This window comes from Camelus ferus, chromosome 11, assembly GCF_009834535.1.
Source record: "Camelus ferus isolate YT-003-E chromosome 11, BCGSAC_Cfer_1.0, whole genome shotgun sequence".
Classification (NCBI taxonomy): domain Eukaryota; kingdom Metazoa; phylum Chordata; class Mammalia; order Artiodactyla; family Camelidae; genus Camelus; species Camelus ferus.
The window spans coordinates 33147629-33168392 of NC_045706.1; the positions used below are offsets into that span (position 1 = coordinate 33147629).

The 20764-nt window shown below is 40.9% G+C and overlaps 2 long non-coding RNA genes across 7 annotated transcripts in view; one reads left to right on the plus strand and one right to left on the minus strand.

Moving 5' to 3' along the window:
• LOC106729448 overlaps positions 1-20764 on the minus strand; it is a 150123-nt gene that overhangs the window by 34416 nt on the left and 94943 nt on the right. For 2 of the 6 annotated variants that reach the window (XR_004323894.1, XR_004323898.1), the window contains exon 2: positions 7949-7985. This is a non-coding gene — a long non-coding RNA (uncharacterized LOC106729448). Of the gene's footprint in view, positions 1-7948; positions 7986-8801; positions 8859-16444; positions 18772-20764 lie in introns of those variants that run through there. The other 4 variants (XR_004323895.1, XR_004323897.1, XR_004323892.1 and 1 more) reach the window with 4 other exon arrangements.
• Positions 10716-17122, plus strand: LOC116667132. Its single transcript, XR_004323899.1, has 6 exons — positions 10716-11276; positions 12316-12457; positions 12869-13007; positions 13411-13512; positions 16258-16378; positions 16489-17122. It is a non-coding gene; the product is annotated as an uncharacterized LOC116667132 (long non-coding RNA).

The following is a 20764-nucleotide window of genomic DNA, read 5'->3' on the forward strand; positions in this document are numbered from 1 at the left end:
CACGGGGATCAGCCGAACCTACAATTGGCTGAAGGCGGTGGGCTTGGTTTGTACGGGACCAAGCACAGCAAATATGATGACCTATGATGGACCTAACTATCTCTGGTCTGGTTAAATTCCAGCTCGAGGGAGGTAACACATTTGGATATCACTGCTTGTGAGAGTAGGAACTAGCTGAAACAATGCAGGTGGTTTACTGCAACATATTTCTACCAGGAGAAAGACAATTTAGGGAGCATCTTTTCTCAGCCACAGCTGTATCACCTGTGTGAAGAACCAACTTTATCATATGTATAATGCTGGTGACAGCTCAGGTACTCTTGGCTAGCTTTATCTCTGAAAGGTACACACAAGAAAAAACAAATTTGATACAATTTATTGGTGGCCGGGGAAATTTACTGTTATGGGTCAGTTTGGTTATTGCTTATATATCTCTTTGAGCACAAATTATAATATTATGTATGGCAATACATAGCATTGTGCTAAATATTTTATGCTTCATTTAATCATTACAGCAACCCTGTGTAGTTGATCTGTATTGCAGATGAGGAACAGGAGGTTCAGAGATGTCCAAGGATTTGCCTGGGGACGTACAGGTAGGAAGTGGTAGAGACAAGCACAGACTAACTGCTGAGCCCTTGCCCTTAACCAACAGTCTATCAAATTCAACTTTCAGTTTCTGTTACTTGTGCATTTGACGTATCCCTCACACTAGACTGCAAAATCTTGGAAACCAAGGATCAAGTCGCAGCCTGTTCACTCAAAAGGCATTTGTCACAATGCTGTGCAGAAATGTGTCCTAAAATGGCAGGCGAGGCCAGACACTGAGATTTTGAAAGTTGATGGATAGATACATGGATGACAGTTAGACAGAGGGATGGACGGACGGACGGACAGATGGATGTAGGAAAAGTTCAATTATTTGGAGCAGGGGAATGAGAGGAGGAATAGAATCAGTAGACAGGCAGAGGGAAGAAAAAAAGACATTTCAAATTTAATACTTGAGTTCTAACTTACATAAGGCAACTGTAGTAATAAGATATGTCCTTGTAGAGAAATGGCTAACATCTCTCCTGATTTACGCATAAAAGGATTTATTGCTGTCCTCGCCTCTGTAAAGCAATGTAAGATCAACAGGATTAGTGGCGTTATATTGTGCACTCTGAAGAGTTTAATGCCATTTCAAGCTGTTAAAAATTTATAGAAACAAATAAGAGAGTCCAATATCAGCTGAAGCTCTAATCCCCTCGAAGTAAAGGACTGCTCCTGGGTTACCATTTCCCTTGCAAATACAAACTCAAGTGATTGCAGTCTGCAGATAACATTACCCTTCTCTTGCGTCATGACTGGAGAAAGCCTGACTGGGCATTTGTGGAAGAGTGACTGAAGGCACTGCGGTGTATCCGTCAGTCCCATTTCTTCATTAAGTCCATAAGCATAGAGGGCTAGGAGTACAGGGTGACACTAAAATGATCCAAGGGTGAAAGGAAACTGGACAGAATATGAAACTTCCCTATGAACATGAACGTACAAAATCATCCCACCAGGCTGGATAGGCAAAGTCCCTTGAAGGAGGCACAGTGGCTTTTGGCCTTTAATATTTATTCTTTCACTCACTCATTTTGTGCATTCCTAAGTTTAAAAGACAAAACGAGTCTCTCAGAAGGGAGATTCATAAACAGTGGAAGGCTGGAGAACCGAGAGTTTCTGATACATATGCATGGTGTTCTGTCCAGGGAGCGGGAAACCTGTCCCGAAGACCACGACCTGTCTGATCCCGGGGCAGCTCCACCCTGACGTGGACAGAGGTGGATCAAGGCACTCCACCAGGTAGGGTTCATGTGATTTTCTCTACTTATCATACATCAGAATCTAAGACTTAATGAATCAATTCAAAGATTTATTTTATATACCGATAAAGAAGGAAAAAAAGCTACAATTGTACTGTGCTAAACCATTTGAGGGTTTTTTTTTAATTGAAGTATAGTTGAACTACAATAATGTGTTAGTTTCAGGTATACAGCAAAGTGACTCAGTTACACATATTTTTTGGATTATTTTCCATTATAGGTTATTATAAGAAATTATAGTCCCCTGTGTTATACAGTAAATTCTTGTTGCTTATCTATTTTATATATTGTCTGTCTCTGCCAATCCCATATGCCTGATTTATCCCTCTTCCCCCTCCCTTTCCCCTTTGGTAACCATAAGTTTGTTTTCTATTTCTGTGAGTCTTTTTCTGTTTTGTATATAGATTCATTTGTGTAATTTTTTAGATTTCACATAGAAGTGATATCATATAGTATTTGTCTTTCTCTGTCTGACTTACTTCACTAATCATAACATTCTCTAGGTCCATCCACACGGCTGCCAATGGCAGTATTACTTTCTTTTCACTGATAAGCAATATTCCATTGTATGTAATACTACCTCTTCTTAAATCGATTGTCTGTTGATGGGGACTTGGGTTGTTTCCATTCTTGGCAATTATAAATACTTCTGTTGTGAATTTTGGGGTGCATGTATCTTTTCAAATTAGAGTTTTTGTCTTTACCAGATATATGCCCAGGAGTGGGATTGCTAGATTACCTGGTAGTTCTATTTGTAGTTTAAGGAAACTCCGAACTGTTTTCCATAGTGGCTGTACCAATTTACATTTCCACCATCAGTTCCCTTTTCTCCTAAGTCTCTCTAGCATTTATTATTTGTAGATTTTTTGATGATAACCATTCTGACTGGTGGGAGGTGATTCCTCAAATGTGCTTTTGATTTGCATTCTCTAATAATTAGTGATGTTGAGCATCTTTTCATGTGCCTATTGGCCATCTGGATGTCTTCCTTCAAGAGATGTCTATTTAGTTCTTCTGCCCATTTTTTCAAAGGTTTGTTGGTTTTTGTTTTTGTTTTTTTAAATATTGAGTTGTGTGAGTTGTTTGTGTAGTGTGGACATTAATCTCTTGTCGGTCACATCATTTGCAAGTATTTTCTCTCATTCCATAGGTGGTTCTTTCGTTTTGTTTATGTTTTCCTTTGTTGTGAAAAAGCTTTTAAGTTTGATTAGGTCCCATTTGTCGATTTTTGCTCTTAATTCTTTTGCCTTGGGAGACTAATCTAAAAAAATACTGCTATGATTTGTGTCTGAGAATGTTTTGCCTGTGTTCTCTTCTAGGAGTTTTATGGTGTCACATCTTACAGTTAGGGCATTAAACCATTCTGAGTTTAATTTTGTTTATGGTGGGAGGAAGTATTCTAACTTCACTGATTTACATGCTGCTGCCCAGCTTTCCCAGCACCACTTGCTGATGACAGTCTTCTTTCCATTTTTTTTTCTTGCCTCCTTTGGTATAGATTACTTGACCACAGGTGTGTGGTTTTATTTCTGGGCTCTCTATTCTGCTCCATTCATTTATATGTCTGTTTCTGTGCCAGTAACACACTGTTTTGATTACTGTACATTTGTAGGCTCTCCTCTATTGGGTGTACATATGTTAATAAGTATAATATCCTCTTCTTGTATTGATCCTTTTATCATTATATATAGTGTCATCCTTTGTTATTCCTTATGGACCTTGTTTTAAAGTCTGTTTTATCTGTTAGGAGTATTGCTACCCCTGCTTTATTAAGTCATTTCCATTTTCATAAAATACCTTTTTCCATCACCTAACTTTCTATGTGTGTACTTCACCCAAAAGTGAGTCTCTTGTAGGCAGTATATTATAGGTTCTTATTTTTTATCTAATCTGTCACTGTATGTTTTTGATTGGAGTATTTAACCCATTGATATTAAGGTAATTATTGATAAGTATATATTTATTACCATTTTAAACCTTGTTTTCCAGTTGATTTTATAGTTCTTCTTTGTTCATCTTCTTCTCCCTTGTGTGGCTTTATGATTTTCTTTTGTATTATGCTTGAATTTCTTTTTGGTTTTTGTGAATGGACTGTATGTTTCTGATTTATGGATACTCTTATTTTCAAGTATGTTAACCCATAACTGTATCTACTTGCTTTTAGTCTATAAGTTCAAAAACATTGTGAAGATGTACATTTTCTTACTCCCCTCCCGCATACTTTATGAATTTGATGTCCTATTTTACATCTTCATGTTTATCTTTTTGTGGTTATATTTGCTGTTACAAATTCGATTGTTTTTTAATCTGCATACTGGCTTATTTAAGTGGTCTTCAGTCCTTTTATCTATTTGATTTTCCTTTCCCTGTGGATACCTGCTTTTCTATTTAGAGAAGGCCTTTCAGTATTTCTTTTAGATTAGGTTTGTTATTGCTGTAATCTTTTAGTTTTAACTTGTCTGAGAAATTCTCTACCTCTCCTTGTATTCTAAACGCTAATCTTGCTGGGCAGAGTATCCTAAGTTGCAGGTTTTTCCCTTTCAGGACTTCAAATGTATCATGCCACTCCCTTCTGGCCTGAAAAGTTTCTGCAGAGAAATCAACTGATAGCCGTACAGGGATTCCCTTGTAACTGATGCTTTTTCTCTTGCTACGTTTAGAATCCTAACTTTTGCCATTTTAATTATGATATGTTTTGGTGTAGGTCTGCCTGAGGTCATCTTTTTGGGACCCTCTGTTTCCTGTACCTGGATATCTCTTTTCTTCTTTAGGTTTGGGAACCTTTTAGCCATAATTTCTTCACATACATTTTAGATCCCCCTTTCTCTCTTCTGGAATTCCTATAATAGGTAGGTTGGTGTGCTTTATATTATCACATATATCACATATGTTGCTATCATTTTTTTTTTCCATTTCATTCTTTGCTTTTCTGATTGGGTAGTTTCCATTATTCTACCCTCCATATATCACTTGTTCATTCTTCTGCATTTAGTCTTCAAATTCACTGCTTCTAGATCAGTTTTTATCTCAGCAATTGAGCTAATTATGTTTGGTTCCTCTTTATAGTTTCTAGTTCCTTGTTGGAATGACCTGCATTTTATAATCTTCCTTAATTCCTTTAGCATTTTTATTACCTCCTCTTTGAACTCCATTTAGCACACTGGCTAGCTCTGTTTCATTTTTCGTTCACAGGATTTCTCTTGTTCTTCTAATTGGGAGTAGTTCCTCTGCTTTTTCAGTTAACTTTGTGAATTTAAGAAAAATATCTACAGTGCTCTTGAAGGGCTGTTATTATGTAGAAGTGTCCCTGTTGCAGCCTGTGTGAGTCCAGTATTTTTGGTGCGAGGGCTGTTTTGGGTCTGGATGCCAGCTTCCAGCCTCCTCAGAGCATGTGGCCATTATCCCCTGACAGGGTGTGACTGGTGTTGTGATGACCAGAGTTTGCATGCTGGATGGGGCCGCCTCTTTGCTCCGTGACTGTCACAGCTCTGTCAGTGGCAGGTTCTGCTCCCAGGTTGCTGGAGTAGAAGCCCTGAGGGTTGGGTTTGATAAGGCTCTGTTGCCCTTAAGTGTATGCTCTGTCCCCAAGGAGGTTAGTTCTGAAGCAAGGGAGGCCTGTGTGGTTACAGGAAACCTATGCACCACCCATGCAGGCTTCTGCCATTCTTCCCAGAAACACCCCAAGGTCATGTCCCTTCCTCCATTATGTTCATCCCAGACCTAGAGCTAGGCTGGCACTGGGGGCCAGGGTCTTGTGGCTGCAGGAATTGAGATGACTGTACTGCTACTTGGGACCTGAGCTGTCTCTATATTAGCTTGCCTCTTTCCCAGGACCTGTTCATCCCAGATCCAGCTCCAAACTACGGTGTGAGGTATAGGAAACTGGAGGACTCCCCCAGGGAAAGTAACCACTGGTACTCCTCCCAAGGCGCTATCCCCTGGAGACATGTGATTCTGTGACGCCGTCTGCCACCTGGTGCATGCCGACAACGTCTGAAGCTGCTGAACCCATCCCCGGACCCACCCCCACTGTGGGAGGGCTGAGAATGGGCTCCAGTGTCAGCCCTGCCCAGGGTGTGCAAGCGCTTGTAAAGTCTGGAGCTGCTCCCTGTCCTGCATGTGGGCGTGGCTCACATTTCAGGCTGGGAAGTGCAGTAAGGTGGCAGCCATCAGCACTGGTCTCTCTGCACTGACTGCTAGCAAGCCAGCCTGTGTGCAGTCCTCCTGAGCAGAGTCGACTCCTCCAGCCCCTCTGTCTATCACGGCACACCTCCCAGCCTGCAGGGTGTCGACGTGCCTGTATGGACCTTCCCTCCTTCACAGGTCCCTCCTAGGGCCACCAGTCCTGTCCTGATACCTTTATTTTTTTGTCCTACTCAGTGTAGTAGGGATCTTATGCTAATGACTAGTTGGTTTTCTGTAAGAATTATTCCACAAGTGGATTTATTTGTGATGTGTCTGTACAGGGAGGTGAACTCCTTGTCCTCCTACTCCGCCATCTTGATATGATCCACTCGAGTTTCTGTTGTTTCTTGTACACTTGACTTATCCCTTCTGCTAGAGTGCAAGCTCTTAGAAACCAAGGATCAAATAATCTTATGATTGGTATTTGTTTTTATTTTATACAAAAGCAAAGTGCTGATTTAGGCTTTATTTTGTATGTCTTCCTATCACCCACCCTCAAAGTCTACACTCCACCTTCCTCCATGCTGCATTCTGACCCTGATGGGTGATCTGGATGGGCCACCTCAGCAGTTCTCAAGGTATGGTCCCCAAGCCCCTGGGTTTCCTCAAGACTTTTCCAGGAGGTACACAGGTCAAAACTGTTTTTATAAGAATAAGACATCTCTTGCCTTGTTTCACCGTGTTGGCATTCGAACTGATGGTGCAGAAACAAAGGTGGATAAAACTGCTGCAGCCTTAGCAGGAACCAAGACAGTGGCACCAACCTGTACTGGCAGTCACTGTGTTCTTCACTAACTAAGCACTCCCAACTTTAAAAATGCCAGTTTCCATTAAGAATGTCCATGACGAACAGTATTAACTTCATTCAACCTCATGTCTTTTGCAAGCAGGTCTTTTTGACATTCCATGTAACGAAGTGGGGGCATAAAGCATACCTCTGCTGCACGCCAAAGCGAGCCTGCTGTCTCCAGGGAAGGCACTGTCAGGGTTATCTGAACTGCAGGCTGAGTATCTGCTTTTCTCATGGAACACCATTCAGAAATAAGGCTGAAAAATCATCTGAGGTGATTCAGAATTGGTGTTTGGCTAGTATTTTCCCACAAATGACATAAAACCATTGTATTTGTTGCCAATGATAAAATTTGAGCTTTCAAACCAACATTAGAATTTTTGAAATTTATATCAGCTATAGTGGGATTGACTATTTCCCAAAGGTTAAGGATTTTTCAGATGAGACTAGTGTTGATATTATTAACAAATGTAAAGCTTTTTTGCTACTGTGTATTCCAACGTGTGAATATGTGGTAGATCTGCGTAATTCACTAAACCAGTATTTTCCAAATGAGCAAGGCACAAAGCTACACAATCATGCATGGGTAAAAGGTATAAGATGGAACAAGTGGGTTTTAATGTAACCAAGTTCAAAACATTTGATATAATTTCAGATTCCACTAATCTTTGAGAAACTATTTGTTGATCTTTGTTGCATTATTAAAGAAAATCCATGAATCTTTGAAAAGATACCTAATAGACCCCTTACTTTCCCAACTACATGTCTCTGAGGTTAGATTTTCTTCAACTAAAATAATGTATCACATTTTGAATGCAGAAGTCACATTAAGCTAAATATTATAAAGTAATTTTCCAAAGTGTAAAACAATGCCACCTAGTATTTTTGAAACATGTAGTTATTTTTCATTAACTTAATTAACATGCAATGGGTTTATTATTTATTAATTGAATTAATAATTATTTTAGTTTCTTAGATTTCTTTTCTAATATGGTAAATATTAATAGATATAAGCTCCATAAACAAAAAGTAGTGAGGACCCCAAAGAATGTCTAAGAGTGTAATGGAGTTCTGAAACCAAAAAGCTTGAGATCTGGTAAGTTATATAAATGGATCCTCTTACCTCTGACTTCCAGCTGGGTCTGACCAACGGGGAGCCCCTGCAAGAGATGAGAGAATGAGGGAGAGAAAGGTTATTATATATTAGTATTATTACTGTTGTTGTTGTTGTTGTTGTTGTCGTTGTTATAGTTATTTCCCCACTTCCCTCCCTGCAGGGTTGCTTGCGCTGGTTGCATCCCTCCTCCCCCTACAGGCCCCGCCCAGGGCCTGCCTCACAGCTCTCTCTGCCTCCTACTTGCACCCCCTGCCCTTTGGCCCAGGGGTGGCAAAGGCCGTGCTGTGACCAGTTCCAGGTGACAGCACTCTCCCACTACCCCTCTACTTCCCTACTTCATGTGTAAATAGCTTCTTGTCGAATCTCAGCTGATAGAAACTGATTTAGGCATTTTCATCTTCTACACCTATCAACTGAAAAATATAACTGAAATAGTAATTATTTTTGACGTTTCTTCATGATGCAATCCTGATTCTTCCTAATCACTTTCTGTGTAAGGGCCACTGATGCTCTTCTTTAATGGACGTATAGTTTCAGTTTACAATGTTGTGTCAATTTCTGGTGTACAACATAGTTTTAATCATACATACATATATTCCTTTTCATATTTTTTTATTCTAGATATTGAATATAATTCCCTGTCTATACAACAGGACCGTGTTGTTTATCCATTTTATATACAAATCTCGAACTCCTAATTTATCCCTTCCCACCCCTTTTCCCCACTGGTAACCATAAGTTTATTTTCTGTCTGTGAGACTGTTTCTGTTTTGTAAATAAGTTCATTTGTGCTTTTTTTTTTTTTTTTAAGATTTCACATATAAGTGATACAGTACTTTTCTTTCTCAGTCTGACTTACTTCACTTAGTATGATGATCTCCAGGTCCATCCATGCTGCTGCCAATGGCACTGTTTTATTCTTCTTTATGGCTGAGTAGTATTCTGTTGGATAAAAATACCACAACTTCTTTATCTAGTCATCTGTCAATGGACATTTAGGTTGCTTCCATGTCTTGGCTATTGTAAACAGTGCTGCTATGAACACTGAGGTGCATGTATCTCTTTGAATTAAGGTTCCCTCTGGATATATATGCCCAGGAGTGGGATCGCTGGATCATATGGTAAGTCTACTTTTAGTTTTTTGAGGAATCTCCATACTGTTTTCCATAATGGCTGCACCAAACTACATTCCCACCAACAGTGCAGGAGGGTTCCCTTTTCTCCACACCTTCTCCAGCATTTACACGGATGTTCTTTTCCATCCCCTGTGCCATCAATGTCCTGGGGAATTCACATTTCTTAAAAAGAGTTATTTACATTTGTCTCCAGATTTTTCTCCCAAGGTGCTGACCCATTTTGCATGTTTTGATGCTGGCTCTTCTGATTGCATATGCAGATTTCAACAAGCCACATCTCAGTTACTGCCTGACCAACATAATTATGAGACACTGTTGTCTAATATATATCATAGTTTTGAGATACTAGAATGTGATAATACATGTCTTAGAATTAATGAAATAGGATAGTTGGATCCCATGCTCGGCAAGCAATCTCCTAATGATTTGGTTTCGTATGCAACTCCATCCACTCCCATATCCTTCCATGATTACCAAATTGGTTCATTCATTTCACAGGTGCTTTAGAAATAAAGAACTTTGAAATTCCCAGCTCTAGGAAAAGAAGGAAATTACCAGTCCATAGCTCTCAGCAAACTGCATATGGCATGTTTTTACAGGTGAGAAGGACTTTTCAGTTTGAGGCTTTCTCACTCTCAGGGAAGACAGGATCCCTCTTCCCTGAGCTTTGAGGATGCCTGGCCTTTTCTGGTGAGACCTGGTGTTAGTCTCCTGTCCCAGGCACAGCCTCGGGCCTCTAAGTAAATTGTTCTAACCTCAGGTATCCATGTGTAGTTCTGTGTTCCCTCTCCACCCAACACATGCACCCTAGTCCTAGGACAGAGCCCACAAGGAGATTTTCCTGTTGAATTTTTTCTTAAGTTTTTGCCTAATCTTTCCTTCTGACGTGCTCTTTTTTTTTTTTTTTTTAAACAAATTTGTCATTCTGGACAGCCAGTACAACTACTCATCTTACTTAAATTTATTCTGTATACCTCAAGCCTTCTTCTCATAATTAGTTCTAACATCAGTCACCTTTTCTCCCTGTTCCTCCAAATCTAAGATCCAGAATCCCTGTTTTCCAAGTTCAGTCATTATACTTCTGGTCCATCATAAAGCCATCGTCTGCAAAGTCCTATTTTTCATCAACACGCATAAACTCATTCTTCATATAGTGAATAAAGGAACACGGCTACAGTGCACGTAGAATTCAACACTGCTTTCAGCACTTAACATCTTTTCAGGCACCAGGTATTATTATGCTTAGAACTGTGCATAGGTTTATTATTACTTAAGTGTGTTTGCGTTTAGAATTATATGACAAACACGGAGGCTTGGAGAGGTTGCTAATTCATCCAAAGTCACACAGCTCATAGATCCAGCAGCCCAGACCAAGCCTGCGGAGCCTCAGCGCTGGGCTTTGGTACTTTTTTCCTGAACACCTACTTTGGACAAGACAGTGTTCTAGGCCCCAGGAGGGAGAGAGAAAAGCAGGAAGGTTGTGCTCCCTCCTCTCAGGTATGATTTAGCAGGGGAAACCAGACTATGAAATAACACCAGCACCCGGGAGGATGCAGTCTGCCCTGGGAGAAATCCAAACCAAACACAGCTAGAGCACAGAGGAGAATTCCGGCTGAAGAGACACAGGAGGGCTTCGAGGAAGAGCTGGCATTTGAACTGCACATGAGTAGAATATAATGAGAAAGCTGTTAAAAGGAGCAGAGAGAAGGCTGCATGCCTAGGGGCGCAGGGGAGGGAGGAAAGGGAAACAGAGTTATTACTGCCTGTCACTATTTGTGATTCTGCTTCTTAGAGTAATGGTCAGTGCAAAGTCAAACTCAGAGAGGATAGCCCATCCTCCCAGCAGCCCATCGGGGGGGGGTCCTGTTAGGTATAGCTGTTCCCCCAACAGCTGCAGCTCTGCCCGGTTGCTGGAGGCGGTCAATGAATTCTTAACAGCTTTCTCCTGTCTCCCTGACTGCAACCCCCTCACTTCAGCTCCCACTCTGGATGTCATTTCGTTCACACTTGCCCAGTCGGAAAGAGGTGGAAGGCGCGGAACAATGGAGTTATCACCGTGGATTGTCAGAACAGCAGGGAACTGTAGGATCACCGGGACCCGGGCTTATAAAATGAAAAAAACACCTGATGGCCTGTTGGCAAATCTGACCCCCTCCAGTCAGCTGGCACGGAGGATTTAAAAGGCAGTGATGCCTCAGGTAGGACAGGTGCTCTCCAGTCCCTGCTGTAACCACATCTACCTTTGTCTTACAGAGTTCTTTGGACCCCTGAAAAGTATTGAGTTCTGATTTCTGAGCTGATCAGCACCTGAGTTTTAAAATAAAAGCACCAATGCCCAAAAGCCTTGATCAAGATAATACTGTTAGTTGATGCCAAAGCTAAGAATTAAAGCTCAGACTTGCCTCTCCCTCCAGTGATTTTCCCAGCTGGAGCACGCCTACCCACGCTGTAAGGGAAGCAGGAGCTTATAAGACTTGCAGAGAAATCTTAACACAACATTCAAATGGCCACAGATCTTACACAAGGAATCAACAAATATATACCTCTGTCCTTTTGCTTATGCAACTTGCCAGCCTATAGATGGTAGCCATTTAATTTCATTTGTTGATATCCAGCTATTTTCAAAAATCAATACGTGTATCATATCTTCAAAAGATAAAGACAACAAATTAGAGAAAGATGATAAAGAGAAAGCCAGAGAATACAACAGTAATGAATTGAGGCTGATACAAGATATCTATCATGAAGTACTATTTGTTGATCAGAGGAAAGTGGCACATTTGCCTCCAAATTTTTCAACAGTGAATTTTTCTAGTCCATCATATGATTCTGCTTCCCCAGGATAAAATCAAACTACTTGCCAAGAAGAAAAGCAATAGCTTTTCATAAATAAAGCCAAAAGTCTCACTGAAGGGGTCTGTCATTGAATGGTATAATAAACCAGGGGACACAATGCCCTCAGCAGATTTGTTTTTCACCTGACGCTTACACAGCATAATTTACTTAGGTTTCTCTGTGACTTCTGACTTTTGCACAACAAATCCCTGGGGAAACTTGAAACTTTGCCAAGGTTCCAGAAGTAATACCTACATATTTATTCCAGAAATAATTACCTCACTCATTGATGTATTAAAAGTGCTGAACTATGTATAGATACTATTATGATTATAAAACACATTTCATTTAAATTTAGTGCAGGATTCACAGAGGCTTATTTTCTCCTTCTCTCTTTGACAGCAGACACTAGAAGTACAGTTACCGTCATGGCGCGACGGTGGGTGAGAAGCTCCACGTGACCCTGTGACATGGAAAAGAATCTCATCTTCAAAGACGGAACCAATACCACGTGGTTGTTTGCAGCCGCCATCCACTCAGACGAGTAAGTGCAAGCGCTGTGCCAGCTGTCAAACAGCAACGTCCTCGTTTTTAATAAATGCGACTTGTACTATTGAAGAGAATTTGGGAAGCACTTATTTGGAGGACTTAATAGATTGTTTATCCTCCAAGCCCTTCTTTATAGACATTTTTCTCTTGACTAAGGGTTTGAAAAGAGCACAAGAGGATTCAAATTTGTAATCCTTGACAGTTACCTGGCGTGGGCACTTTGCTCTTGCTACTTAAACTTGCAGCTGAGCTAGAGGATCGGTTGACATTCTTTTGTGAAATTTGAGAAGCCTAACAAGGATGTACATCTCACCTCCATTCTGAGAGGGGATTCAGGCAACACATGGGAAGAAGGTTGAGTTTTTATTCATCATCATATCTGCATCCCTCTGCCTTACCCCCACAGACTAAAAAGCAATCTGTATTCCAGAAGGCTCTAAACAGGATGGCCAAAATTGCTTAACCCAGAACATCTCACAGCCAACTGATTCCAAATGACTGTTCCACCATTTTAAAATATCATTCCTGGAATGCCTAATTTTGAGGTATGTTATTTCCTACTATTTCCTTCATGAAAAACATGTACCAAGAGCATTGAGCGAGGTGACTTGCTATGTGAAATTATTAAATAAGAACTAATTAAAAATCAGTTGCTCTCTGCAAACCCGTTTTTCACGTTAGTAGATCCAATCTGTAGTTCTTCCCTTCCGTAATAATTAGACGGCGTATCAGGCTTTCTACTAAGAGCTCTCCTAGATCACAGTATTGGAAACACAGCAGCTTTATATAAAAGGATGTTCATCCCAATGTGTTATCAGATGATAAGAAACTAATTAAAATGAAGGGAAGTGAGGACAGAGCCCATGCTTTATCTCACTGGAAAAGCTTGCCTGTTTGATTAAGGGGTACCCCTACTCACTTTGATTCTTGTGGAATATTATTTTTCAGATTCTGTACAAGCATCAGTAACTGACTGTTGGGGAGAGAGACAGAAAGATATTTTGGATTGATTTAACCAACTTTTTGTTCACAACCAAAAGCTGATTAAAGGTCAGTAAAAAATAGTTCTATGTTAGCCCTCATAGAATTCTGTATGAAATGAAACAAATACATCTCTATAGAACAGCAATGGCTAAACCTCACTTCTTCCTCATCTGAAATATTAGCTTATTTCTCAATAGAGAAAGACAGTCTCTTCAATAAATGATGTTGGAAAAGCTGGACATAGTTGTAGAAGGTTTTTCTGGTCCTTCTCATCTATTTTCTCTGTAAATAGTGTAATTTTGGTGTGTCCATGAGAGGAGGTGAGCTCAGTATCTTCCTACTCTGCCATCTTGAGAAATCTCCAAGTAACTTGCTTTAAATGGACCTCAGAACTCCAAGGCAGAACTTGCAAATTCTGGGATACAGTCAATGGTTAAATTACAAGCAAATTCTTCCTATTCCTTGCTTCACTTGTTCTATCAAACATAGAGCACTACCACACTGAGATACCACTTCATACCACTAGCATTGCTAGTATCAAAAAACAACAACAAAACAGAAGATAAGTGTTGGCGAGGATGTGGAATAACTGGAACCCTCATGCCCATCTGATAGTAATATATAATGGTGCAACCTACATGGAAAACAGTTTTTACATGGAAAACAGTTTTGTGGTCCCTCCGAAAAAAATGCAACAGTGAATATATGTATGTTCATGTATAACTGAAAAATCGTGCTCTACACTGGAATTTGACACAACATTGTAAAATGACTATGACTCAATTAAAAAAAGTTAAAAGTTAAACATAATTACTGTATGATCCAGAAATTCCACTTCTGAGTACATGCCCAAAAGAAATGAAAGCAGAGACTTGAGATACTTGCACACCAATGTTTGTAGCAACATTATTCACAGCAGAAAAAGGCGATAACCCAACTCTCCATCAACAGACAAATGGAGCATATCCATGTAATGGAGTATTATTTAGCCATTAAAAAAGAAACTCTGATAGATACTATGACATGGCTACCTTGAAAACATGCTAATGAAATAAGCCAGACACAAAACGACAAATATTGCATGACTCTGCTTATATATGGTATTTAAAATAGGCAAATTCAGAGAGACAGAAGGTAGAACAGAGGATACCAGCAGAGGGAAGAGGAAGGTATTGTTTAATGGTCATAGAGTATCTGTATGGGATGATGAAAAAGTTCTGAAAATAGATAGTGGTAATAGTTACATAATTTTGTGAAGTACTTAATGCCACTGAGTTGTACACTTAAAAATGGTTAAAATGTTAAATTTGGTTATGTCTACTTTACCATAGTATTTTTTAGAAATACAGCACTAGAAGCCACTATGATCAGCCCTGACTCTCTCACATCCCACATACATACCATGATTCTGTTAGCATTTGCTGCATCCAAACCTAGGACCACTGAAAGCACCACAAGAATCCCTGGAACTGTCTGTCCTGGGCAGCCCTGACAAATCCCCTGGGAGGACAGGCCTATCCCTGATAGAAAATACTGTGAGGCCTCCCGGTGATGGTTTCATTAGGCGACTGGGTTCCGCAGCTGTAAACAACTTATTTTGCAACAGTGGCTTGAATTGTGTATTGACAAGAATTATACGACTATTCAAATTCAATGGGTTTAATTAGTTATAAGGGAATTAGTTATGAGTATGTACCTGATAGAATAATTTAAATCTTTAAAGCACTTGCATGTTACTGGTTGAAAAAGTGGGAATTTAAAAGAGAGAACCCTCCTACCTTGTTGGTGGGAATGTAGTTTGGTGCAGCCATTATGGAAAACAGTATGGAGATTCCTCAGAAGACTAAAAATAGACTTACCATATGAGCCAGCCATCCCACTCCTGGGCATATATATCCAGAGGGAACCTTAATTCAAAGAGATACATGCACCCCAATTTTCACAGCAGCACTATTTACAATAGCCAAGACATGGAAGCAACCTAAATGTCCATCAATAGATGACTGGATAAAGAAATTGTGGTATATTTGTACAATGGAATGCTATTCAGCCATGAAAAATAATAAAATAATGCCACTTGAAGCAACATGGATGGACCTAGAGATTGTCATTCTAAATGAAATAAGCCAGAAAGAGAACAAAAAATACCGTATGATATCACTTATATGTGGAACCTAAAAAAAAGACAAATGAACTTATTTGCAAAACAAAGACTCTCAGACATAGAGAACAAACTTGTGGTTACCAGGGGAGGAGAAGGGTAGGAAGGGATAAATTGGGAGTTTGAGATTTGCAGATTCTGATATATATAGAATAGATACACAACAAGTTCATGCTGTACAGCACAGGGAACTATATTTGGTATCTAGTAGTAACTTATGGTGAAAAAATATGAAAACGAATTTACGTATGTTCATGTACGACTGAAGCACTGTGCTGTACACCAGAAGCTGACACATTGTAAACTGACCGTACTTTATATATATATATATATATATATATAAATGTTAGAACTCCCAAACCTCCACCCCCAGAAAAATTTGACCCTAAGGAAAAAGTTATCCACTGATAAATGAAAGCCTCCATCAAAGAGCTATACTGGCCTAAGCAGAACAATGCTTTAAGCATATCTGGAAGGACAAATAATGAGTACCTGGATCTAGAGGAATATTCTCTGCTATCATCCAATCTTTAATCCCAATGAGCAGTTAAGAGACCAAAGCTATCCCTCACACCAGTGACTGCCCCCATCACGTCCCTGCCACAGATAAAACAGATCCTCTCTGGCTTCCCAATTTCTCCTTATCTCAGGGAAAGGGAAGACGCTGGAATCCAGGAATCATCATAACAAAGCACACAAAAGAACAATCAAACTACTGGCTACTGTGCTTTCCTTTGCCATGACAAAGGTTTTCATGGAAGATACTACTAGGTAAGTAAGAGCCTAATGATTCTCTTCAAGGAACAGAAACATCCTGGTGCAAATCAAAGCATTTACCATCCAAGTGATAACTGTGTGTCTTCTATCTCTCTTGGTAACAGCTGTAGTTGAACCAGGAACAACTCACCCTCCTGCCACGCTCTGAGCCGTCCTTACTTGGTGTCACAGCTTCTCTCGGTGGGTAAGAAAATACCTGGCGTCAGTAACAGCTCCAGTACTGCAGCAAGATGACCCCAAATCAGCAGTTCTCAGACCCAGAAGGACCTCTAACTCTCCCACTTTACACTGAGGCAAGGAGAATTGGAAAGCCCCACCTGGGGTCATACTTTTCATTAGTGATGGATAAGGGACTGACCTTCAGAGGTCCCCATTCTTCATTTGGTGAACGCTCCTTAAGAATACGCTTCTGTAGTGGACACAATAGAAGCACCCAGCCTTCTGGAAGGTAGTCGTGGCTTTGGTAGGTTTATTTCATTTGAACGATGGAAAAATGTGTTTTTCTCTCGTCAAGCTATTTCCTGTGATCACTGCTCAGGAAGGCGGCCTCCGCTTGAATGATTCATGTCATGACAGCCACTACAGACCTGAAACTCTTAAAATGTCATCAGGCCTATGACGGATTAGATTTTACTTAAAACGGGAAAATGCAAGTTGTTCAAAAGTGGTATTTTTCTTTCCCTTCGTGGCTAGGATTTGGTGAGTAGTATGGTAATAAATTCCAAATGGCAGCTTTCAGTTTCTTTCTTTTTCTTTTTTTTTTTACTATCAAAATTTGACTAGTGATACAGACTTGGCTTCCTAGTTTGTTTTGCAAATATGGTCACAATTGAGTTTGTGGCCTAGACTCAAGCAGTGATTTGTTTCTCATCCCAACAGAGTCTTCTCTACAAAGTCATATGTTACCAAGAAGGAAAAGTCTGGATTCACATCCAGGTTTTACCTTCACCACCTCTTGTAGCTTTAGAACCACCATCAACTTTTCTGTACCTTGGTTTTCTCATCTCCAGATTTGATACCATTTCCACCCTTGGTCTACTTCATATGGGATGTTGTATAGACTAGCTGAGACTAACCCATTCAAAAATGCTTTAGAAAGAATAAAGTGATCTACTATTTACTAAAATAGGTGTCAATCACCTCCCCCTACCCCACAGAAAGTTTGAGGAAATTACTCAGCCAGGTCATAAAGAACTCAAGCACTGCAGTAGGATAGGTTCCTTGAGTGAAGAACCAAAAGGAAATGGAGGATTTTAATAATTAAATCATCTGGTGTATAAGCATTTTTTAGGGAAGCTGGATGTGGAGTTCTTGGACAGAAAAGCAGCAGTGGGACAGAGGTGGGGACAGGAGTGGTGTAGAGACTGAGCAGTAAGGTTACTCTAGACAAAGGACAACTACAGGAGAGGAAAGGGGAGAATAACAGCAGTCAGCGAGGTGACAGAAAAGGCAGTAGAATCAGGACAGAAAACTAAGTGGATGCCTCCTCCTGCAGATTCCCCTTCCTTTAACGCTCCTTAGTCTTTATCTGGGAGTGAGTGATTCAATTAATAAATATTTATTAAAAGGCACCTACTGCATGCCAGGCCCTGTTCTAGGCCTTGGCAAAATTAATGGATACAACAGATGAAATCTCTGACCTCACAGAACTTACATGTTAGGTGCAGGCAGTGGGAGGAGAAGAGAATGAGCAACCAACAGAATGACAGACACCTGAACCCCTATCACAACTTCCTATCAGCTATTCATTTATTATTTTTTTCAGTAAAGATTAAGTGGCTCCCCTCTCTCAAGCACTGAGTTAGGTGTTGGCTGTACACCACTAGGGGGCGTAACCATGGTCTTCACCTTCATAGATGGGGAGCCATACAATTAAACAAGTAATCCCGTTAAATGAAATAAGTAGCCTGATAAGCAATGTACCTGATTCTAAGAAATCTTACGGGAGTGTGTCATCTATTCTGGGGTTGAGGATGGAGGTGAAGTGTTCAGAGAAGACTTCTTGGGCGAAGTAATAAACTGACACCTAGAGGATGACTCCCTGTGAGCCAAGTCCAAGGGGCAAAGTCAAGTCCTCTTAAATATGCCAATGTCCTGTGTAAGATCATGGCACATGTGGGAAAATCGAAGCGTTAAAGATAGCCAGCCTTTCTATTTCTTCTCACGAGCATTATTTTCACTTACTTTCTTCTGAGGAGGACGAAACACCCAGCATATCTATTTCCAGTTTATTGCTTTCCCTCCAGGCCCCTTTTTTTATCCCGAAAGCGACCAGTGGCACAAATGGGGAAATGCTGCAGTTTAGGAACCAGTGGAAGTAACCAAACAGGTTTCTTTCCATTCACCTTCAACCCATAATTTCAAGTGATGTCTTACTGCCTCCAAGTGTCACTGCTCCTCCTGTCCCACGAAATGGCCTCTCAGTCTGGGAATAACAGATAAACACTAACAGCTGGCATCTTCCCTAGAAATAGCTGGCCTTGCCTCACACGTGATTTTTCCTGAAGCAGCTTGATGCCCAGAAGAGCAGTTGACCTCCATCAGAATTATATCCTTTCCTGTGTCTTCTTGCTAGATATGAGATGAGCTGTTACTGAGCTCTGTCCAAGTCATCGGGGGCCACGCGTGAAAAATAAATAATTGAGCATGACTAAAATGAATAATCTGTTATCAGATGCATTTGCATAATTAAGCTTGCTCCAAAACATTGGCAGAGCACAAACCAGCAAAATGGCATTGCATATCGACCACAAAGCCCTGGAAGGTGAGTCTAGCAAAACACGATGACGTCAGAGCTCTGTGTGCACAGATTAGATAAATGCATCCGTTCAGTGACTGGAGGACAAATGACATGCTCAGAATTTTTTTAAATGTAGCTTCTTTTCATTCAGAATAATATGGCTTCTGCCCAAGAATGGAGGCTTGAGAGAGGCAACTTAAACCAAGAGAAGGAAGACTTGGGGCCTAGGCTCGGTTGCATCTTTGATGTGTTGCCGATGCCTCTAGCTGGACACATGAGCAGGCTTCGCTGCCACTTCATTTCTAAAATTGTGTAACAGTAGTTTCCCTACCTACCTAGTGGGCTGTAGAAAGCGCAAAGAAAACTCACATCTGCCCTGGCTCCCTCCCACTGTGGGAACACAGGCAGCCTTTAGAGGCCCACATCCTCACCGTGGAGTAGGGGGTGGGCGTGGGTTTGCTCATGCTCTACAGGAATTCATCCTGAACCGGAAGAGCTCTCCTTCTGACCTTTCCCTCTGTCTGTTTCTCATTTTGGAGAGAAGCATCAGAGCCAGCAGCAAACAGAGGCCTGGGGCTCTCAGTCAGTATTCCTTAGAAAGGAGTTTCTAAGAGGGAAATATGGTTAAGAAAGACTGTGTAGTCTCCTTTGACCCCCTATAAAGGCAGAAGGTGGAAAGATCAAGGAGAATGTAGTCGGGTCTCCTAGTACTGAGGGAAAAACTGTCAGCACAAAGACAACCCCAGACTTCTGGGTTTTTTTCTTTTCAACTTGAGCCTTCTTACACCACCAAGAGGAGAAAGTGGGCTGCAGGCTACCATTTATATTACTATTGTTCCCGTCTGGCTTTGTGAGAGGAAATTCTATTCTCAGATAGAAGCATGATCTATCAGTAGCAGCTGTCACCCATGGGTTACCAGAGGCTGGTTTAATTTCTCTCTCCTTTCTCATGCTTGCACTGAAGCTGCCTTCTAGGTCAAAGGAGACAACCATCTGAATTCATGAGAACCACTTTTCTGTCAATACTGTATGATAGTCACATGTCACTAATTTAGACAGCACCATTTTATTCATTATAGTCTGCTAGCCAGCCTCAAATCAGTTAAACGGCTTCATAGAGTTCATTTCCAAAGGCCTTCCTTCCCTCAACCTCTGATCAAACTGTTATCCAAATCAAGTTGTGGTCTCAGGGAGTGGAAATGTATGTCCTTCAGCGGAATGAGTAACCTCTGGGGATGCGGCAGCAGACCTAAGTGAAGAGCAAGAAATGGGAGAGTGGAAGACGGTGATGACTGTGAGCGAGGGGTCTGTTCAAAGCATGCAGGTGTGGGGTGGGGGGAGTCAAGGTGGGGGGAGCTCTTCTGTGGCATCAGAAATCAAAGGTCTACACTCTGGAGTCCTTCAGAGTGAGACTAGTGTCTCAGGAGCCTATGTGTCAGCCTCTTAAAAGTGGCCAGCAAGACACAACCGAAGAATGGAAATGGGAGAAGTCAGAAGAAAAGTAGGGATAATTGTGAGGGAAGAAAAGAAACCGGTATGTCCAATTTCCCCACCATGCCCTTCCTCCCAGCTACAGGAGCTGAGAAGGAAGGGACAAGAAAAGGAAACCTCTGGAAGAGAAGGGCTAGAGAAGGGCACCA